The sequence below is a fragment of the Chiloscyllium punctatum genome, chromosome 31 (genome assembly GCF_047496795.1).
Source record: "Chiloscyllium punctatum isolate Juve2018m chromosome 31, sChiPun1.3, whole genome shotgun sequence".
In the NCBI taxonomy this organism is placed as follows: Eukaryota; Metazoa; Chordata; class Chondrichthyes; order Orectolobiformes; family Hemiscylliidae; genus Chiloscyllium; species Chiloscyllium punctatum.
Window position 1 is genome coordinate 7,256,803 of NC_092769.1, and position 22,766 is coordinate 7,279,568.

Below are 22,766 nucleotides of genomic sequence, written 5' to 3' on the forward strand. Positions count from 1 at the left end.
TCTTATTCCGAACTCATCTATATACATGGCAAATAAAAATGGACACGGCACCGATTACAGTGGAACACTGCTGGTCACAGATGTCCAGTCTGAAAAGTAACACTCCACTATTGCTCCGTATCCTGCTTTTCAGATAATTTTCTATCCAGTTGGCAAGCTGTCCCTGAATCCCATGTGATCGAAATTTACAAATTCGTTTCTCATGCAGAACCTTTTCAAAGGCTTGACGAAAGTCAAAATAAACAATGTACCATGCTCTGCCGTCATTGAATATTCTTGGTGACTAACTTAAAAAACTCAATCATATTTGTGAGACACCCTCTTACATAACCAGACTGAATATCCCTAATCATTCCTTAGCTCTCCAAAAATATGCATATCCTAATCTTCAGAATCACCTCCAACATGCTCAGAGGTCTACAGTTCCCAGGTTTCTCCTTATATCCTTGTTTTAACAAAGGTGCAACATTAGCCCCTCTCCTGTCATCAGGCAGCTCACCCGTTGTTGTCAGTTGTACAGATATTTCTCTATGGTCCCCCCAATTTCCTCCCACCCAAACTGTTCCCGTATTATCACTTTAGTTTCTTTCCCGATCTTATGTGCCAAGAAAATGTCAGGTGTTGCTAAATTTCTGACAGAAATATTGCATATTGATAAAGAATATTGTCTTGAACTCATTTCACAAACTCTAAACCAATCAAACCTTTCACACTATGGTAGTATTAGTCAATGTTTGAAAAAAATGAATCACCCACTATTACAACATTATTCTGACTTTATATCAGAGATCTCTCTGTCTATTTGTTCCTTGAGTTCTCTCTAAATATTGCAGCGTCTATAGTGCTATTCAACTAAGGTGATTTTTAAAATTACTTTTAAAACACAATTTCTTTTGAAAAAAAGCTCTGATCCACAATTTAAAAATAGATCTTTTTTGTTTATTCGCTCCGAGAATGTAGGTATTTTCCCAGAAGGCAGTTGAGTCAGCCACATTGCTGTGGGTCTGGAGTCATATGTTGGCTAGACCAGGTGAGCTTGATAGTTTCCTTCCCTAAAGGACATTAGTGAACCAAATGTTTTTTTTTCTTCTCACAATCGACAATCGTTTCATGGTCATCATTATACTTTTCATTCTAGATTTTATTGAATTCAGATGACACCATCAGCCATGTTGGGATTCTAACCCTAAACCTCGGGACATTACACGTACTACTCGTCAGTCAACAATACCATTCGGCCATTGCCTCCCTTTTTACTGAGGTTCAAACCAAAAAGGTCTGTCATTCTGCGTGTACAATTTGAGATTCCGCACTGAAAGGTCCATATAGCAGCCTCTCTGAAAGGTCATCTCACAGAAGTCTGTATGGGGGGGAGAAAATATTTCACTTTTTTGGATTTTTATTTTATATTTTTGAGATAAAAGAAACAAAAAAAAATCCAAATAAAAATCTTATATCACTGACATGTAATCCCTGAAACTGGAGGGGGGGGGGGGGAGGATTACAGAGATAGGGAGGGATGTGAGACTGGACGGGCATTACAGAGATAGGGAGGGCTGTGAGGCGAGAGGGGGATCATTGTCCAAACATCTCCGTTTTACATGGACTGCAGCACTTCGGGAAGGCAGTTCCAGTCAATTAAAATGGCCAATAAATCCTGGTCTGTGCAGCAAAGGCAACCCTCAGCGAATAAAACGGCAGCAGTGAACTCTCTCAGCTGACTGGCTATGAAGTTAGAAACCTCTCTGGAAATGGAGCTGGGAGAAAAGAGACACAAAGTGACGTTTCACAACTGCTCTCAGAAAGACCTCCATCTCAGAACTACTTCCAGCTGGGGATCATCTCAGTGGGTATCAATCTCTTAAAATCATTTCTGTTTTAGTTTGATCCGTCTACAGTAGTGAGTAGAGTGATGGTTTCTTTTTAATATGTCTTACGGTTTCTTGATTACATTTTTAAAATTTAAAACATAGGCATTAAGTTAGTCTCGGGCAGTATTTTGGATTGGTTGGGGAGGGATTAAATGATTTGGAGACGCCGATGTTAGACTGGGCTAGATAGACTTAAAAATCAGACAACACCAGGATATAGTTCAACAGATTTATTTGGAAGCACTAGCTTTCATTGCGCTATTCCTTCATCAGATGATTGTGGAATGATTGCAAGCAGTTAGGAATTAACAAGAGCCGGGGGTACCATAGGTGGCAGTCTCAGGATGGAAGGATACTACAGATATGGTCAGGTAGATGGGTTACCTCCACGAAAGGTACAAGGGCTAGGCAGGTAATGCAGGAGTCTCCTGTGCCTGTCCCCATCTCAAAAACGTATTCTGGTTTGGCAAATGTAGTGTTTAATAGACGTTCAGGGAAATGTAGCACTTGCAGCCAAGTTACTGGTTCTGAAGCTGACAGTGAGACATCAGAATGTGGTGGTGCCTCCCTCATGTCAGGATCAAGGATGCCTCAGACAGGGATCAAAATATTTTCAAAGCGGAGAATCATCAGTGGGAGGTCAATGACAGGGGAAGGGGGTCCTGATGAGAGAATAATCATGTAGGAGGTAAAAAAACAGGTTCTCAAGGATAGTAATATCTAGATTACTCCTGGTGCAACACGCTAGTGAGAGTAGGAACAGCAGGATGGTGGAGATGAATGTGTGGCGAAGGAGCTATTGCAAGGGAGAAGGCATGACATGTTTGGATCATGGGAATTTCTTCTGGGATATATCTGACCTACATTGCAAGGACAGATTGCAGCTGCATTGGAAGGGGACTGCAGTCCAGGCAGGGAGATTTGCTAGTTCTGCTCACGAGGCATTAAACCAGTGATGGAGTAGGGGTAAACCCAAAAAGACAGAGAGAAATGACTTATATGTGAGGCTGGTACTGTTCAGAGGCCATACAAGGAAGAGAAAGCCACAGAATGAGGTGCGACTGACCAGTTACACTGCTTTTATTTCAGTGCAAGAGTCTTGACCAGTCAGGCAGATGAGCGCAGGTTATGGTTTTGAACATGGCACTCGGATATTATTGCAACTACAAAGGCATGACTCCGGGGTGGATAGGACTAGCAGCTCAATGTTCCAAGATATAAATGTTATAGCAAGGAAAAAAGGGAGGCCCGAGCAGGGGGAGTGGCGTTTTTGCTAAGGGATAACATTACGGCTGGAATTCCGGAGGACATTCCTGGGAGCCCATCCAGGTACGTTATCTGATTGGAACGGGGAAATAAAAAAAGTGATGATCTCCTTATTGGGATTGTTCGATCGACACCAACCCCCATCCCACCCCCCACCCCCCCACAACGCCCCCCCCCCACCCCCAACAGTCTGGGGGGAATTGACAAACAAATTTACCGTAAGATATCAGTTATCTGAAAGAATAATGTGGTTGTATTGATAAGGAGTTTTCACTTTCCAAACTAAGCCTCGGAATCCTGTTAAGGACTTGGAAAGTAAGGTGTTTGTTCAGTGGATACGAGAAAATATTTGGTTCATATTGTAGGAGGGAACAAAACTTAACTTTGTTTTTTTCATTTATTCACAGCATGAGGTGGTCACTGGCTTTGTCAGCATTTATTGTCCATCCCTAATTATCCAGAAGGCAATTAAGAGAATACCACGTTGCTATAGGTCAGGGGTCACATGTAAGCCAGATCAGATAAGGTTGGCAGATTCCTTCTTTGAGCGACATTAGAGAATGACTTATATACATGACTTGGATGTGAATATGTGTGGTATGATCAGTCGGTTACAGATTATATCAAAATTGGAGGTGTAGTGGACTGTGATGAAAGTTAGTTCAGATATAACAGGATATTGATCATATGGGCCAATGGACCGTGAAATGGAAGACGGAGCTCAATTTAGATAAATGTAAGCTGTTGCATTTTGGAAAGGCAAACCAGGGTCGGATTTATGCAATCAATGGTAAGGTCCTGGCGAGTTCTGCTGAACAAAAAGACCATGGAGTGCAGGTTCATTTTTTCTTGAAAGTAGAGTTGCAGTTCGGCAGGGGATTCAAGGCAGCATTTGGTACCCTTATGTGTATTGGTCAATACATTGAATACAGAAGTCGTGACGTCATATTGTGGCTGAAAAGAACATTGATTAAGCCACTTCTGGAATTCTATGTTAAGTTCGAATTTCCCAGTTCTCGGAAGGATGGTGTGAAATGTGAAAGGGATCAGTCAAGACATTGCCAGGGTTGAAGGATTTGTGCGACAGGGAAACGCTGAATAACCTGGGTCTATTTTCTCTGGAGAGTCAAAGACTGAAAGGTGACCTAATGGAGAATTATAAATTCATGAGGGGCATGGATAAGGTGAACAGCCGGGGTATTTTATCCCCAGGGTGGGGGGGGGGGGTCCAAACAAGAGCAAAGGCGTTAAAGTTGAGAGGGCAAAGCTTTAAAAGAGATTTAAGGGGCATCGCTTTCAAGCTGAGTGTGGTCTATGTATAGAGTGAGCTACCAGATCAAGTAGTGGAGGCTGATACAATTACAACATTTAAAAGGCATCCGATTCGGTTTATGAATACGAAGGGGTTCGAGGGATATGGACCAATAGCTGGCAAATGGTACTCCATTTGCTTCGGATTTCTAGTTGGCTTGGACGAATTGTGCTGTACTTCTGTATGACACTAATAAATTAAAATAATCTGTATTCCTCTTGAATGGAGAGCCAGCAGAAGCACAGATAATTGTCCTTAGAGCTGAGAAGGTTAAGCCGTGATTTCGACCAGGTGCAGATTTGTTTCCAGGATATTTAATTTGCAGACAGAGAGGAATTGTTAACACTGACACAATATTTAGAAACTACTTTCAGATAATTGACAAATAATGCAGGGTTAAAATGTGAAGCTTATTTTACTCAGTAAGTTCTGAGCATCTGGAACAGTCAGAATAGCAGCTGGAGACAGATTCAGCAGTTATTCTCAAACAGATTTGGAATTCTCATTTTTAAGGAACGATTTGGAGGGCTATGGGCAAATGGCAGGGGAATTGCGAGAGCTTTTCAGCAACTCCAGACGGAGAGAAAACAGCCCCAATGTGTTGTATAGTCCCCTAACCCCTGTGCTCTATCATACTGCCCCATTTCAACAACGAAGCTCATTGCAGGGCAGAGAGAAGGACGATCCCACCTCTCACATCACAATGGTGCTCGGCTGATTGACAGCAGGTCACCAACTAAGAGAAGGAGCGTTGGTGTGGCCCTGCAGTCAATGAGAGTGAACAGCATGACACGTGACCATGATGTGACCAGGCGCAGAGTCACTGAGGGGGCACTCAGTGAGTGTGAAGGGAGTGGGAGAGACTGCAGAGACAGTGACGGACACTGCTACACATGATTTACAAACTCCCAGTAAATTAAAACAAAAAGAACTGTGACTGCTGTCATCAGAAACAACAACCAGGAGGTTCTGGAAAAGGTCAGCAGTTCTAGCAACATATGTGAAGAGAAATCAAAGATAAAGTTTCAGATCTCAGTGATCCTGAGCTGATGTTACCAGAAAATAAATATTGGTTTATATGCAGAGGGTGGGGTGGGGGCGGATATAAGGAATAAAGGATAGGTGGGGATAGAGCGATAGGTTGTGTAAAGGAATGGATAATGATGTGGCGGGGAGGGTGAATAGCTGTTAATGGAGAGTGTTAGTGGCTAACCATAGGTAGTGTATAATGGCAGGCTGCGATACGAAGGTGTGGTGTATGGGTAGTGGGCTAGGACAAGGGGTTGTTAACCTACTGTTAGCCACTAACTGTCTCCATTGTAAACTATTCCCCACCTACATCACTCCAAGATTGGAGCTGCTGAGGATACAATCTTCTGGGATATCCTCCCTAACCGATCTGACCTCCTTTATGATGAATTTTAAATCGTTCCCTTTAATCAACATTTCCCTCATTCATGAAACACTTTAGGGATTCGTCAATGTCGAAAGCTCCATACAATGCAAGTAGTTGTTGTTATTTTCTGACAATGGGAGAAACAGGAATGAACCTTCTCTCTTCTACCTGATGAACAGGAGTAAAGCAGAACCGCTGTGCATGCAACAGCCAACAATGGACCACGGGTGATTGATGTCAGCGCGGGACCAATAAGAGGACAGGGCGCTGGATTCGAGCGCCAAACAATCGGAGTGAATGAGGGATGGAGCTATACTTGACCACATGATCAGCCTCGTGAGCAGCACAGTATTGTTGTGAACCAGGCATTGGGAATGTGAATGTGCAGAACACGCAAAAGGTAAGAAATGAACAGCAGGAAGAGGGAGGGAAATGGTGTTGGTATGTGCTCAGAAGTTTTACAACAACTTAGAGCACATTGGAAAACACAAATTTGAAAATCCAAGGCCTGTGTTTGCCTCAGATGACAATAGGCCCGAGTGAGCGCCGGAATCTTTATTGGAGGGTAGTGATCCTCGGCTGTCAAGTTTGTGAAGGGCAAGCTGCAGCAGGACGGATGCGGAGCCTTCCCTGGCAGGGAGTGATAGTGCAGGATTTACACAGAGTCAGGATGTTTTCAAACTCCAAGAGCGTGATGCTGGAAAGCACAGCAGGTCAGGCAGCAGCCGATCGGTGGGAAGGAAAATGGACTGGAAAGACATGTCAAGAGGGCGGTGCCAAGTTGGAAATTTGTGTCTAAGATGAAGTGGGGGGAGGGTAAATGTGGAAACTGTGCAAATCCACATTGATGCCATGTCATTGGAGGGTACCAAGGGCGGAAATTGAGGCATTCTTCCTCCAGGCATCATATGCTTTGTATTTGGCTATGGAGGAGGCCCAGGAGCTAAATGTCCTTGGTAATGTGCGAGGGGATGTTAGAGTCTTCGGACGCAACGTGTTGGCTTGATTAGTGCTTTACTGTTACTTTCACCGAACTTTTATAAATGAGTCTTCCACTGCTGCTCAGCCTCTGAGCATTTGCTGCTAGCTTAACGGATTACAGTTTCAACAATATCTGTAACGATCAATAATTCGTTTTTTCCAAAAAAGAGGATTTTCTTTCCATTTCTGACTGTCAAATTCTGCACCATTTTCATTCACTATAATTCATCTTGCACTCCCTTAAACATCAGCTGTGTTTCTCCCTCCACAAATACCAATGATCAATGCCACGGTTGCCTGCGGAGAATGTGTTGTTTAACTTCCTTGTGCTGCTGCAGTACCTGCGGTGAAGTTGTTCCCAAAATTTCGTTCGCTCAGAGATGTTACAGATTATTCACTCAGAAGAGGTGACAACATGTGTGCAAATCAAAACAGTTTGTACTTTTACTATTTTTATAACTTCTGACACAAGAGATATTAGGGCAGGTGATCAAAAACATTTCCAAATAAGCAGGAATTCAGGATTAGCTTCAAAGAGGAAAGCACACTTGAGAGCGTGAGGGTGGGAATTCCAGACCGTGTTGCCTTGGCGACAGTAGAAAGAGCCAGGCAGGTGAAGCAATGCATAAACATGGTTGGGAAACTGAAAGAAAATAAGTTGTCGAGATCTCAAATGTTGTGTGGTGCAGGTAGATCGCAATGTTCACAGCCAAGAATTAAATCAAGGGTGAGAATTTTAAGTTCTTGTTACTTATGAATAGGAACCTTTTGTTGGATCAACAAGTTTTGGTACAAGTGAGCACTTGGGCAGCAGAAGTTTAGATTTCCTTGAGGTTACATGTAAGTTGAATGTGAGAGTCTGGCCAGGAGTGTGTTTGGATAATAAAGTCTGGAGATAGCATTGGGATGGATAAGAGATTCACCAAATGAGCTGAGACTTGGGCGGGGTTGGGCGAAATCACTGATGTAGAAATAGCGGTTTTGGAGTGGGATTAGGCTGTCACCCTCGGCTCATCTCTGGGATTCAGCTGTTTGTCCGTTTTTTGAATCATATCTGCAAAAAGCTCAGGAACTGAATGGCCCTGGCAGAACCTAAACTGGGCATCACTGAGCAGGTTATTGCTGAGCAGCTGCTGCTTGAGAGTACTGTTGGCGTCACCTTCCATTACTTTACTACTGATCGAGTGTGGACTGATAGATGGAAATTGGCTGGGTTGGCTGTTTCCTGTGTTTCTGCATTGAACATACCCAGGCAGCATTCTACATTGTCAGTCGATGTCAGTGCTGGAGTGGTACTGGGGTTTGGGGTTGGAAACTTCTGGAGCACAAGCCATCAGTACCGTAGCCCGAATGTTGGCAGGGATCATACCCCTTAAACTCTTTGTCAATTTCTTGATATTATTTGAACTGAAATGATTGGTGGAGCATCTATGATGCTGGGGACCAGTGGAGAAGGCTGAGATGGAAAATTGCTGCAAAAGCTGTCGGCTTAGGTTTTGCATGAATGTGTGAGGCCCCTCCATCAGTAAGGGTAGGGATATTCTGTGATGCTTCTGCCAATGAGTTGTTTAATTGTCCATCACCATTCATGACTGAGTGTTGCAGAATTGCAGAGCTCTGATTTAATCCATTGGTTGTGGGATCGCTTAGTTATATTTTTTGTCACTTGTGCTGTATGGCATGCTGGTTTGGTAGGTCTTTTACGTATGATGCAAGACTACAGTGGTGCTGGAAAAGCACAGCGCGTCAGGCAGCATCTGAGGAGCAGAAAAATCATTGTTTATGGCAGGATCCTTTCATCCCGTTGGACGGATCCTGCCTAGAACATCGATTTTCCTGCTCCTCAGATGCTGTCTTACCTGCTGTGCTTTTCCCGCATACTCTAATTTTGTCTCTGACCTGCATCACCTGAAGTCCTCACTTTCACCTACCTCTTTTAGGTATGCCTGACGGTCCTCCTGGCATACCATCCTGCACTTTGCACTGAAACAGGATTGATCCACTATTTTGATGGTAATGGTTAAGTGGGGGTATGCCAGGTCATGAGATTTCAAGTTGTACTGGATTGCAATTCTGCTATTGTTGTACCACAGTGCCTCAGAGATACCCAGTTTTGAGGTCCGCCATCTGCTCGAAGTATATCCCATTCAGCAAAGTGATAGTGTCTGTAAACACAGGAGAGACTACTCTCCACTTGAATGCAAGGCATTATTTGCAAAGGACTGTGTGATGGTCCTTTTTACTGGTGCTGTTATGGACAGATTTATATGTAGCTGGTCTATTCATAAGAATGAGATCAAGGATGTTTTTCCCTCGTCTTGGTTCTCTCACCACCTGCTGCAGGCCAACTTGAGCAGCTACATCCTGCTGAGTCACCATTCACTGAGTCACTATTCCTGTTGCTGAGTTATTGTTAGTGGTGCATATTGAAAACCCATACCCAGAGTACGGTTGGCACCATTTACACCCTCAGTGCTTCCTGCAAGTGTTGCTCAACATGAAGGAGTACTGATTCATCAGCCGAGGGAGGACGGTATATGGTAATCAGCAGGAGCCATGAGACATCCTGCTGTATGCTGTTAATGCTGAGTACTCCCTGGGCAAATCCTTCCTGTGTGTTCACCACTGTGCCATCAATTCTGTCTGGTCTGTCCTACTGGTGGGATAGGACATATCTAGGAATGGTGATGGTAGGTTCTCGTTATTGTCAGTAATTTATGATTCCGTGATTAAGACTATGTCAAGCTGTTCACATATTCGCACTAGCGCCAGATGTTAGTGAAGAGAAATTTGCAGGGTCGAGAGGGCTGATTCTGTGGCTGTATTTTCTGGTGCCTTAACAGATGTCATGTGGTCCATCCAGTTTATTTTCTTTGCTGAGACTTTCCAGTGATGAAGACAACGCGTAGCTTGCTGTACCACTGCTACATTGGCAGTTATCTTTCCCGGGAAGGCATTAGGGATTTATTCTGCCATTGGCAATTGTTCAATGGAGATCAGTCGGTTCTTAATTTCAGTTGTTTTTTTATTGAATTCAGATTCCACCATCAACCGAGGTGGGATTCAAATCCGGACTTCAGTTGTACATTTTAATATTCTGGATAGAAGCTAAATACATCACGTTTTTTCACTCAGTTTAAATATCACTAACCCAGGATTTGTTTCTTTGTTAAATACTGTCCATCATCCTGTCTTCTCCATTCTCCCCAACAAGTGAGGAGCACATGCAGTTTCTCTGTCACTACTATTGAGACAATCCGATCAGCTGCCTCTGCTGCTTCCATCCCTTCCATTGGCCTACCAAGCCAAACTGCCTCATGTGATGCTCATCGTTTTAGTCTTAAACTAACAGCTTTCTCCATTTTCTTGTCAAGCTTAATTAGAGCTCATCTTGACCCTTTCCCCGAGCCTCACTAAACTACAGACACTACAACTTTGCCTTCTCCTCCTCCTCAGCAGTCTCCCTTACCATATCACAGATACTGTTCTTTGTTCTGTCTCTCTGTCTGTCTGTCTTTTCTAGTTATGTCCTTCTCACCCATTCTGCGAAATCTAGTATTTGACCCCACTGTCGTTGGAAACTCTTGCTCCATCTCCACTCTCCCTTTCCTTTCTGAATTCCTTCATTTGGTGTCCCTCCAGGAATAATCCTTAGTCCCTCCTGTTTGTCACCTACATACTTCCAGGAGGTGACATCGTTCAAAATATCATGTTGGGTTTCACACGTACTTTAACAATGCCCAGCTCTACCGCATCATCATCCTTACTAGGTGGCATAATGGCACTGTGTTGAGCACTGCTGACTCACAGCACCAGGATCCTGGTTTGAATCCAGCCTTGGGTGACTGTCGATGTGGAATTTGTACATTCTCCCCGTGTCTGCGTGGGCTTCCTCCGAGTGTTCCAGTTTCCTCCCACAATCCAAAGATGTGCAGTTCAGGTGAATTGGCCATGTTAAATTACCCGTAGTGTTTGGTACAATAGTCAGATGGAAATCGGTCTGATTGGGTTAGTCTTCGGAGGGTCGGTGTGCACTGGTTGGGACGAAGGGCCTGTTTTCACACTGTATGTAATCTAATCTATTCGAACCTCTCTCCATTGCTGCACTGTTACAGTTATCAAATTGCTTATCAGGCTTTTTTCTACCTGATTCAGTGCAAGTTCTTCCAACGAAACGTTGCAATGTTTGAACCTAATGCGTTCAGTTGTTATTACAAATTCATTTCCCTTGCAGCTGAGCCCCTCCCTCTGACTGGGATCTCTCTGAGGCAGAACTACGCTCTGCACAATATTCCTCTAAATTCTGACCGCAAGGTAAGCTTCTGATCAGACTTCTACACAATCACAAACACCAGAAATTACAATCTCTTAAATGTTGCTTATCTCCTCCTCACCCCAGCTCCATTGCTACAGAAACCCCCTACCCGTGTCTGTGTTGCCGTAAGCCTGATGAATCCGAAACAGAACCACTGATTCCATAAATGACGCACAATCTAGTTCTGGACACCATCATGTTTGGAAACATCTTCTGAGTATTTACCCTTTTAAACCCCTTAAGAATCACATATTTTTCAATCGGATCACCTCTCATTTTCCCAAGATCCAGGGGGAAGATTCCCAACTTCAACAGCCATTGCTTAAATGGTAATCCCTCCAAATCAGGGATTATCCCAGACAATGTTCTCTGAAATGCCTCCAATGACTTGATGCATTTCATCAAATAAACGGACCAAAGCGTCTTACATTACTCCATATGCGGTCTCATTCGCACTTCGGACAGTTGCCCTTCGGACACTTACACTGCAAACCCTTTGAAATAAGGAACAACATTCTTATTCACCTTCTTGATGACGACCTGTTGTAACTGCATGCTGGCTTTCTGTGCTTTCTGCACAATTACCTGTTGCTTTCTAAAGTTTACGCCGTTTAAATAGTACGCTGTTCTTTTATTATCTCCCCAAAATGAACAACTTCACAACTTCCCAAGTTATATTCCATTTTCGAACTTGTTGCTCACTTCTCCTGTGAATATCTCTCTGTATTATTGGAGCATTAATGTTATGCTTTTCTCAGAGATTTCCCACCTCATTCTTCTAAACATTTCCTGGGAGCTCTGGGCAGTGAGCCCGGGATACTCTATGGAATGACTGCAAGGGCATTGCTGACCATTCTTCAGAATGGCGATAACCTGCCCATCAGGATGCATTCGTCTTTCACACCCAATGTCTTATTTGTGAGGTGCAGCAGCAGCTCGGAAGGAATGAAATGAAGCAAATCCTGCTCATTGCATCTCACCAACTCTTGGAATATTCTGTTCCATGTGTCAAAAATCTGTTCTGTTCAGTCACATGAAGTCCCAAGGTGCAAACTCATAGAAACCCACGTCGATTTTCCCCTGCATTGACTGCTGATGTCCACACGGGGTAATGTCTCCAGTCATCCTGCGGCAGGAGGAGGGGATGGTTTGAGTTATCAATCTTAACTGACAGTGACAGGTTTTATAAACTTCTATTACAGGATATTACAGGTGGACATTCAGATGGTAACCGCAGTAATTCCAACGCCAAACTCTAACAGAATTACACAATTCATCAGAACCGGGATATTTGCATTGTATATGAGTATTGTTTTCCAGTTCGTTCTCATTTGCTGCATAAAAGTTTTCCTTTGAATCGAACCATTTTCTAAATAGATCTCCACGAAATCTTTCAATATCTGTCCTGTAATCCTTTTATGATGAGCTGATGAGTGTTAAGTTTATCAACTTGATGTATATCTTTTGTAAACGTGTGTCTCACAGCTCTCCACAATTTCCTTTGTTACAAGGAGGACAATTTCAGTTTCTCTCAACCCCTGATTCCCCAATGTCTCTTTGCAAGATATAAGGTCACAACAGGTTGTGTTGGACGATTCGCCACTTGTCTGCATCAGTGCAGCTCCCAACAATATGAAAGAAAGTGAACATCCTCCAGGACAAAGCACTGTGCCTGAATAGTGTCCTATCCACCACCTTCAGCATTTCCCCTCTCCACCCCCGAGGCACTGTGGCATCACTGTGTAAAAGGTAAAGACAACATGGCGTAGCAGACCGTAAGGCTGCTCTTTCATTAGGGAGAGATAACTGGTGGTAAGTTAACCTGAAGGTTATACCAGCCCAGGCAAGGAAGACAAAAAGTAGTTTCATGTGAGTAATAATATCTGGATTGCTCCCAGTGCCACATACTCGTAAGAATGGGTATATTAGGATAGAGACGATAAACGTGTGCCGAAGGATCTTGTGCGAGGGAGAAGGTTCCCCGCATAAGAAGGACGGATTGTGTCTGAATTGGAATGGAAGATTTCCTGATGCTACTCTGGAGGCATTAAACCAGTGAGGAAGTGGGGTTAAATCCAAAGACATTGAGAAAAGAGAGAATTCTGAGGCTGATACTGTCCAGAAATCAAACAGACAAGGCAGGCAAGGGTAAGTCACAGAATGAGGTACGACTGAACAGTTACAATGCATTTATTTCATTGCAAGAGGCCTGACAGGAAAGGGAACTGGTATGACTTTAATTATGGGACTGCGATATCATGGGCATAACATAAACGTGGCTCAGGAATGGATAGGACTGGCAGCGTAATGTTCCAGGATATAGATGTAAGAGGAAGGATAGAAAGGGGGAATCAGAGACGAAGCTGAGTGGCGTTTTTGATTAGGGATAGCATTATGGTTGTGCTTAGCGAGGATGTTCATGACAGTACGTCCAGTGAAGTCATTTGGATGGAACAGGGAAATAAGAAAGTGATGATCACTTTAGAACGTAGAACATAAAAAGGTACAGAACAGAACAGACCCTTCGGCCCACGCTGTTGTGCCGAGACTTAATCCTAATGTAAAATATAGTAACTTAACCTACGCATCCCTCAACTCACTGCTATTCATGTGAGCTTAAATGTCTCCGATGACTTCGCTTCCACCACCTTAGCTGGCTACACATTGCAAGCATTTACAACTCTCTGCATAAAGAACTTACATCTGATGTCTCTTTTACACTTCCCCCCTAATATCATCAAACTGTGACTTCTCGTATCTGTCAATACTGCCCTGTAGAAAAGTCTTTGGCTATTGACTTGATCTATTCTTCTCATTATTTTGTACACCTCGATTAGGTCTCCTCTCTTCGTCCGTCTCTCCAGAGAGAAAAGTCTGAGCTTATTAAACTTTCTTCATAAGGCGAGCCCGCAAGTCCAGGCAGCATCCTGGTAAACCTTCTTTGCACCTCCTCCAAAGCCTCTATATCTTTCCTACAGTAGAGCGACAAGAACTGGACACAATATTCCAAATGTGGTCTCACTAGGGACTTGTAGAGCTACAGCAAAGCCTCGCAGCTCTTAAACTCGATACCCATGTTAATGAAAGCCAAAACACCATATACTTTCTTAACATTCCCATCCACTTGGGTGGGAACTTTGAGGGATCTATGTACTTGCACATCCAGATCCCTCTGTTCTTCCACACTGCCAAGAATTCAATCTTTAATCCTATATTCAACATTCGAGCTAGACCTTCCAAATTGTATCACTTTTCATTTATCCAGGTTGAATTCCATCTGCCATTTCTCAGCCCAGCTTTGCATCCTGTCTATGTCGCGCTGCAGCCTGCAGTATCCCTTGATACTATTGGCGACACCTCCAATCTTTATGTCATCTGCAAATTTACTAATCAACTCCTCAACTTCTTCATCCAAGTCATTTATAAACACTACTAAGAGCTGAAGCACAAGAACAGAGCCCTGCAGGACCCCACTCAACACTGACCTCCAGACCAAATCCTTTCTGTCTCCAACCACTCTCTTCCTTCTGTCCGCTAGCCAATTCTGAATCCAAATAGCGAACTCTTCCTGTCTACCATACTTCCTGGCTTTTTTGAATGAGCCTACCATGGGGAACCCTGTCAAATGCCTTGCTGAAATGCATATAGAGTGCATCTACTGCTCGACCTATGTCGACCTGTCTTGTCTCCTCCTCTAAGAACATAACATTATTTGTGAGGCATTACTTGCCCTTCACAATGTCATGCCGATTGCCTTTAATCTCACTATGCTTTGCCAAACAGTCATAAATCCTATCCCTCAGAATTATTTGCACAACTTCGCTGACCAATTGCCAAGGATTTCTCTATTACCCATCTTGCAAAGTGGAACAATATTTGCCTCCTTCCCATAGTCCGGTACGACTCCCATGGGGGGTGAGGAGGCACAAATCCTTGCCAGCAGCTTAGCAACTGCCTTTCTCACTTCCCGGAGCAGCCTTGGATAAATGTATTCTGGCCCTGAGATGTTATCAATCTCAATATTTTCAAAAAATTTCTAGCACATCATCTTCATCAACCTTGATCTGGTCAGGATTGTATCCTAGCTCCTCTAAGTTTTCATTTGCAACAAGTTATCCTTCATTGGTGAAAACCGAAGCCAAAAAAAAATCTTTTTGGGCTTCTCCTTTCTGCTCAGACTCCACGCATAAGTTTCCATCACTATCCCTGATCGGCCTTACCTTCTCCCGAATCATTCTGTTATTCCTCACGTAGGAGTGAAAGGCGTTTGGATCCTCCCTAATACTTCTTGCCAAGCCTTCTTCGTGCCCCGTTCTGGTTTTCCTCAGTCCATTTTTGAGCTCCTTTCAAGCAAGCCTGTCATCTCTAAACTTGTGTTAGATCCTTGCTTCCTCGACCTTAAGTAAGCTGCCTTCTTCCTTTTGACGAGAAGCTCTTCTGCTCTCGTCATCCAAGGTTCCTTAATCTTACCATTTCTTATCTTTCTCAGAGGAACAGATTTGTCCGTCACTCACAAAAATGAGTCCTTAAATAGTCACCACATGTCTGCTGTGCCCTTCCAATGGAAAAATTGTGCCCAATCTGTACTTCCCAACTCCTGCCTGATAAGGTCATAAATTCCTTTTCCCCAATTAAATACCTTTCCTCGGTAACTGCACCTTTCACTCTCCCAGACTATGCTAAATGTAAGGCAGTTGTGATCACTTTTAGCAAAGTGCTCTCCCACCGTGAGATCTGAAACCTGTTCTGGTTCATTGCCGAGCACCAAATTCAAATTGGCCTCTCCCCTCATCGGACTGTATGGACACTGAGTAAGGAAACCCTCCTGAACACACCTGACAAAAAGGCTCCATGCGATCCATCTGCATTGAGGAGGTTCCACTTGATATTGGGAAAGTTGAAATCACCCATAACAATAATCCTGCTACTTTTGCATTTTGCCAGAATCTGCCCACCTATGAGATCTTCAGTCTCTCTCCTGCTATTAAGTGGTCTCTAGAAAACACAATGCAGTGGCTGTTCCCTCTCTTTTCTTTTTAAAAGTTCTATACCCTGAAACATCAAGCAATCATCCCTGCCCCTGTGAAACCCACGTCTCCGTTATGGACACAACATTGTAGCCCCAAGTCCAGATCCATGCTCTGAGTTCGTCACTCTCACGCCGAACACTACTTGCAATAAAGCAGACACACTTTAACTGATCCCTTGGTTTCATTGCGTAAGAAACCTTCCGATAGATTCAATATATCCTGTCACTGTCCTGTCTGCAACTGACCACCTCTCAGACATGTGGCTCTGATTCCCATGCCCCTGCCAATTTAGTTAAAACCCTCGCGAATCGCACGAGCAAATCTCCCAGCAGGACATTTTTATCCATCCAGTTCAGATGCAACCGTTCCTTCATGTACAGGTCCCACCTTCCCCAGATTTTATCCCAATGGTCTACGTATCTGTAGTCCTCCCTCCTGCACCAGTCGTTCAGCCACGTGTTAAGCTGCATTCACTGATTGTTCCTCATCTCACTATATCATGGCACCGGTAGCAAACCTGAGATCCCTATTCTACCCGTCCTGCTCTTCAGCCTCCAATCTCAGTCTCTGTAGTCACTTTTAAGATCCTCAGTCCCTTTCCTGGCTATATCATTGGCGCCAAAATGTACCACAATTTCTGGCTGTTCACCCTCCCCCTTCAGAATCTTGAAAACTCGATCAACGACATTCCTGACCTTGGCACCAGGAAGGCAACATACCTTCCGGGAGTCCCGTTCCTGACCACACATTCTACTGTCAATCCGTCTAAGTATTGAGTCCCATACCAGTAGCGTTTTCCTATTGTCCCCCCACCCATTCTGATCACTGTGCTATGCTCAGTGCCAGAGACCTGACAGCTGTGGCTCTTTCCTGGTAGGCTGTCCCCACCAGCAGTAACCAAAACGATATATTTTATTGGCTGACTCGTAGTTCCTGCCTACCAGCGTGATATACTGAGTAGACTCCTTATCTTCCTGTGTATTATCAGACGAACAAGAGGGTAGAAGAAAACCAGCAGCTTGGCGGCATCAGGAGATGGAGATGTCATCATTTTAGGTCTAACCGTTCTTCCTGACTGAGAGTGAGAGTTGGGGGATCTGCAGATAAAGAGAGAAGCAAATGTTTGTGGTGGGAAGAACAGCAGGTTGCTGAAGTAGGGATAGGTGGACACAAGTGATAGATGCAATATGGTTGGTCGATGAGAAAGAATCCGTTGGTAAATGAAAAGAAGGGTTGTTATGCGGAAAGGAAGGGAGGAGATGGACTTGAAATGGTGTAGGTGCATGGCTGGGAAGGCTATGTCAAATTGCAGAACTCATTATTGTGTCCTTCGAGCTATAGGCTGCCCAGACGAACAATGAAGTGTTGTTCCTCCAATTTGCGATCTGACTCACCGTGGCAACAGAGGAGCCCAAGGATGGTAATGTCAGAAAGGGATTGGGAAGGGGGATTGAAATGGGTCGTGAGAAGATCATATCAGGGGCGGAGGATGCAGTAAAGTAGGATAGAAGAGAGGCAGGTGAAACTCTGTCTCACCTGGATAGACACGGAGAGCTCTGTAGGTAGGTGAGGGAAGTGGTGTGCTGATAGGTGATGCATCTATTCCAGTTGCAGGGGATGTTTCGGGTGGGGGGAGCTGGAGGAATGGGTGAGGAGTGTGGCACAAAGATTAGCAAGCGAATGGCCCTTGTGGAATATGTGCCAGGTGGTAAGATCCAACTTAATGTACTGTATCTGGTGCTCAGGATGTGGTCTTCTCTACATCGGGGAGACCAAACCTAAACGAAGAGACTGTTTTGCTGCACATCTCAGCTGGGCTTATCAACGCTGACCTGACCTCCCAGTCACTGCCTATTTCAATTCTCGCTCCCAATGCCATTCCAACACTGCCTTCCTTGGCCTCCTCCACAACGAACCAAACCGCAAATTGGAGGAACAACACTACATCTTCCTCCTGGGAAGCCTCCAGCCTGGAGGAATCAACAGTGAGTTCTCCAACTTCAAATAGTCTCCCTTCCAATCCCCCGACTACTTTCCCTGCCCGTTCCATTACTTCCATTCCTCTGATCAAACCTTTTTCCAAACACCAACGGAATTCAGTCCTCCCGTCGACAAGCCTGATGGTATATTCTATCTCTCTTCAGCCATCCACACCTCACCACACTGCCTCCTCCTCCCTCACCCGCCTCTTTATCAGTAGCTCCCTTACTCCCACCCCCCAGTCTTATAGAATGGTTATATACAAGGCGTAGACTTCTTCACCTCCTGCTGCTGTCTGGCTTGTTGTGTTCTTCCAGTCTCCTGCCTGTATCCTTTGGATTTAACATTTGAAGTTTAAAAACAAGTGTCTTCTTGTGTATGAGGCAGGAGATAGTGAAAGGGTTGTGCCTCTTCATATCCAATAGTTTCGATGGGCTGTAGGGTTTCCTCACATTCCTGTGAAACCAGCTTGAGATGCTGCATGCGCTTCTCTTTATTTTCTGTGGAAATGTGCAGGGTCTAACGGTACTGTTACATGCATGTTTGCTACACGTGAACAGCACACGTTGGAATGTCGTCCAGGATTTGACACTTTAGCACCTGTGTCGTGAAAAATTGTTCTGAACATTGTGTGAAAGTAACTGAACATGCTCAACTCTGATTGTATGATGTAGGGAAAGACATTGACGAAGCAGCTGAAGATTTTGGTCAACAAGCCACTCTAAGGATCGCCCACAGAAATATCCAGGGACTGAGAGGATTGACCTCCAGCAGCCACATTGTGTTATGAATTACCCAACCAGTTTACACCTAATTCCCATTAAGTTCATTTTTAGTTAAGGTTCCTTGACACCTTGCTCAGTCAAATCCTGCTGTGATGTTATTGCCAGTCATTCTTACACAGTGTTCATATCTTTGTTCACGTCAATATGCCAAAGTACATGTGTGGGGAACATTTCCTTCTCTGAGGTTAGTAAATAATGCGGTCTCCCTATCCCAGACAGTTACAGGAGCTATATCACTGAAATGTTTGGTGGGATGGGGGGAAGAGGGCGTCAATGGTTTTTGACGCATCAGAGAGTTGAGGGCGACAATGAATGAACTGGGATGAAAGGGATATCGAGGCCTACATCAGATCAGCCCTGACGTTACTGCTAATGAATGCAGGGTTGAGGGGCGAAAGGGTCTCCTGTTACTCCAGTATACCACATAGGCCAGTCTATTTGTGGACTCTTTCTGTTCTTGTCGAACTGTCTTGAGGTGCTGAATGGACTGATCTTGTTTCTGTGTCTCTGGGTAGTGGTGCTGCATGCCCTAATCTGGGTACAGTGTTATACGCTTGAGGTGCTGATTGGCGTGTGAATGTGATTGCATATCAGACTTCAGGGGTAAATGGCCTCATCCATTCTGGTGTAACTGAATTCCGCATAGACTAAGTCTACGACGCTCGGAGAAAGTGAGGACTGCAGATGCTGGAGGTCACACTCGAAACGTGTGGCACTAGAAAAGCACAGCCTGTAAAGAAGTAGTTGAGGAGCATTTCACGTATCCACACTTCATCAGAAATGTCTGAACATCGATTCTCCTGATTCTGGATTCGTGATGCTGGAAGAGCACAGCAGTTCAGGCAGCATCCAAGTAGCTTCGAAATCGACGTTTCGGGCAAAAGCCCTTCATCAGGAATAAAGGCAGTGAGCCTGAAGCGTGGAGAGATAAGCTAGAGGAGGGTGGGGGTGGGGAGAAAGTAGCATAGAGTACAATTGGTGAGTGGGGGAGGGGATGAAGGTGATAGGTCATGGAGGAGAGGGTGGAGTGGATAGGTGGAAACGAAGATAGGCAGGTAGGACAAGTCTGAACAAGTTATGGGGACAGTTACTGAGCTGGAAATTTAGAACTAGGGTGAGGTGGGGGAAGGGGAAATGAGGAAACTGTTGAACTCCACATCTCGACCTACCTCGACACTGTCCTATCCCAGCTAGTCCAGGAACTCCCCACATACGTTCGAGACACCACCCATGCCCTCCACCTCCTCCAAGACCTCCGTTTCCCTGGCCGCCAACGCCTCATCTTCACCATGGATATCCAATCACTCTACACCTCCATCCGCCATGACCAGGGCCTCCAAGCCCTCCGTTTTTTCCTCTCCAGACGTCCCCTTCCACCGACACTCTCATTCGTTTGGCCGAACTGGTCCTCACTCTTAACAATTTCTCCTTTGAATCCTCCCACTTCCTCCAGACCAAAGGGGTAGCCATGGGCACACGTATGGGCCCCAGCTATGCCTGTCTCTTTGTTGGCTATGTAGAGCAGTTGATCTTCTGTAATTACACCAGCACCACTCCCCACCTCTTCCTCCGCTACATTGATGACTGCTTTGGCGCCACCTCGTGCTCCCGCAAGGAGGTTGAGCAATTCATCAACTTCACCAACACATTCCACCCTGACCTTAAATTTACCTGGACCATCTCTGACACCTCCCTCCCCTTCCTGAATCTCTCCATCTCCATTAATGACGACCGACTTGACACTGACATTTTTTTACACACCCACCGACTCCCACAGCTAGCTGGGTTACACCTCTTCCCACCCTACCTCTTGCAAAAATGCCATCCCGCATTCCCAATTCCTCCGCCTTCGCCGGATCTGCTCCCAGGAGGACCAGTTCCACCACAGAACACACCAGATGGCTTCCTTCTTTAGAGACCGCAATTTCCCTTCCCACGTGGTTAAAGATGCCCTCCAACGCATCTCGTCTACATCCCGCACCTCCGCCTTCAGACACCACCCCTCCAACCGTAACAAGGACAGAACACCCCTGGTGCTCACCTTCCACCCTACCAACCTTCGCATAAATCAAATCATCCGCCGACATTTCCGCCACCTCCAAACAGACCCCACTACCAGGAATATATTTCCCTCCCCACCCCTTTCCACCTTCCGCAAACACCGTTCCCTCCGTGACTACCTGGTCAGGTCCATGCCTCCAAACAACCCACCTGGCACTTTCCCCTGCCACTGCAGGAACTATAAAACCTGCGCCCACACCTCCTCCCTCACCTCTATCCAAGGCCCTAAAGGAGCCTTACACATCCATCAAAGTTCTACTTGCACATCCACTAATATCATTTATTGTATCCATTGCTCCCGATGCGGTCTCCTCTACATGGGGAGACTGGGCACCTCCTAGCAGAGCGCTTTAGGGAACATCTCCGGGACACCTGCACCAATCAACCACACCGCCCCGTGGCCCGACATTTCAACACCCCCTCCCACTCTGCCGAGGACATGGAGGTCCTGGGCCTCCTTCACCGCCGCTCCCTCACCACCAGACGCCTGGAGGAAGAACGCCTCATCTTCCGCCTTGGAACACTTCAACCCCAGGGCATCAATATGGACTTCAACAGCTTCCTCATTTCCCCTTCCCCCACCTCACCCTCGTTCGAAACTTCCTGCTCAGTAACTGTCCCCATAATTTGTCCGGACTTGTCCTACCTGCCTATCTTCTTTTCCACCTATCCACTCCACACTTTCCTCATTGACCTATCACCTTCATCCCCTCCCCCACTCACCCATTGTACTCTATGCTCCTTTCTCCCCACCCCCACCCTCCTCTAGCTTATCTCTCCACGCTTCAGGCTCACTGCCTTTATTCCTGATGAAGGGCTTTTGCCCGAAACGTCGATTTCGAAGCTAATTGGATGCTGCCTGAACTGCTGTGCTCTTCCAGCATCAATAATCCAGAATCTGGTTTCCAGCATGTGCAGTCATTGTTTTTACCTCATCGATTCTCCTGATCCTTGTATGCTATATGAACTGCTGTGCTTGACCAGCGCTACACGTTTTGACTTCTACCTGGTTAACTTTCCTGTTTACTTCACCAAATAACTTGAACAAATTTGTCAGGCATGTTCTCCCATGCGCAAAGCCATGCTAACGATTCCTAATCAAATCCTGTCTTCCCAAATGCATATATATCTTATCCCTCATAATCTTCTCAAGTAGCGTACCTACCACCAATGTTAAGCTTAACAGTCTACGGTTCCCAGGCTGTTTTTTTTTTCTCTTTTACAGTCCTTCATGAAAAAGGGAACAACATTTGCTACCCTGCATTCACCGCGGACCTCACATGGAATTAATCGTGATGCAAAAATATTGTCCATGTCCCCTGCAATTTCTTTTCTATCTGATTGCAGTGTATATCTATCATTTATCTGATCAAGGCCAGGAGATTTATATAACTTCATGCTTTTCAATACCTCCTCGACTGTGATATGGACTGTCGCCAATATAGTACCACGAACATCCTCAAGTTCCGAAGGCTTCATGCTTTTCTGCATGGTAAACAGGGGAGAAATATGCATTGAGGACTTCGCCGATCTCCTGCAGTTCTGCAAATACATATCCTCCTTGAACCTTGAGAGGTCCGATTCTCTATATTTGGAGCTGGTGCTGTTGGACTGGGGTGTTGAAAATCACACAACACCAGGTTATAGTCCAAGAGGTTTTATTGGAAGCACGCCAGCTTTCGAGCGTCGCTCCTTCATCAGGTGATAGTGGAGGACTCGATCCTGAGACAAAGAATGTATAGCAAAAAATTACAGTGTGATGCAACTGA